This window comes from Aplidium turbinatum, chromosome 15 (assembly GCF_918807975.1).
Source record: "Aplidium turbinatum chromosome 15, kaAplTurb1.1, whole genome shotgun sequence".
Taxonomy (NCBI): domain Eukaryota; kingdom Metazoa; phylum Chordata; class Ascidiacea; order Aplousobranchia; family Polyclinidae; genus Aplidium; species Aplidium turbinatum.
In genome coordinates, this window is record NC_137486.1 from 14,363,927 (window position 1) to 14,364,779 (window position 853).

The following is an 853-nucleotide window of genomic DNA, read 5'->3' on the forward strand; positions in this document are numbered from 1 at the left end:
TGAGCATGTCTTTATAACGCGTGCTTTGGTAGCGTTAACTTCTGTCAAAGTTCTTAGATGAAAGTAGGCTACTACGGATAAATACAAATGACATGAAAATAGCTGACTTGCTTTCAGTCAACCCAGACTGCTAGTGTTATATTACCATTTGGCATAGGTCAGTAAAAACTGTTAACTTACTGAGCAAGTTTCATGCGAAAACACTTCACGTTTACATGACACATTTTGACGTCGAAAATGTAATGGAATTCGGAGAATTGCTGTTTAATCCTTGTTTATACGTGAAGCTTTGCACCAACTATTTCGATCTACTGGGAATTCTAAAGACACATTGCAGTAGTAGCAGTTTGCGGTGCTGATTTATAGGCCACAGCTTTTTATTTAGAATTATTCAACAGAAACTTTTTTCTAAATTTGAGTTATCAGTCTTTTGAGCAAATCACAAAATTTATACAAAAAGTAAAACTAACTTAAACCGGTATGTTTTCAGCGCGATCATAACATTTTTGTTTTCGTCAGTTTGTGACACGAGAACGAAGTACCTATATAGTTCGCAGTAGACTTATGGCAAAAGATAGAATGGATACGAAATAAGAAGTCTATTTATTTTGTCACTCTGTACCTGCTTGTTTCGTCACGTATATAAACAATATTATGTATGCATGAGTTCAACCCGACCGAATTTCCTTTGTTTTAATAGTATTTTTTCAAGGTCTTTATTTACTTTGTAAGCGACAAAGAACAATAAACGCAGTCCATCGTATATGTGAGTCTACGTTTTGGAAGCACAATAGTTATTGACTTTGATTTGGTTCAATGAAAATTTAAAACATGATGTTGACAGATTGTATAG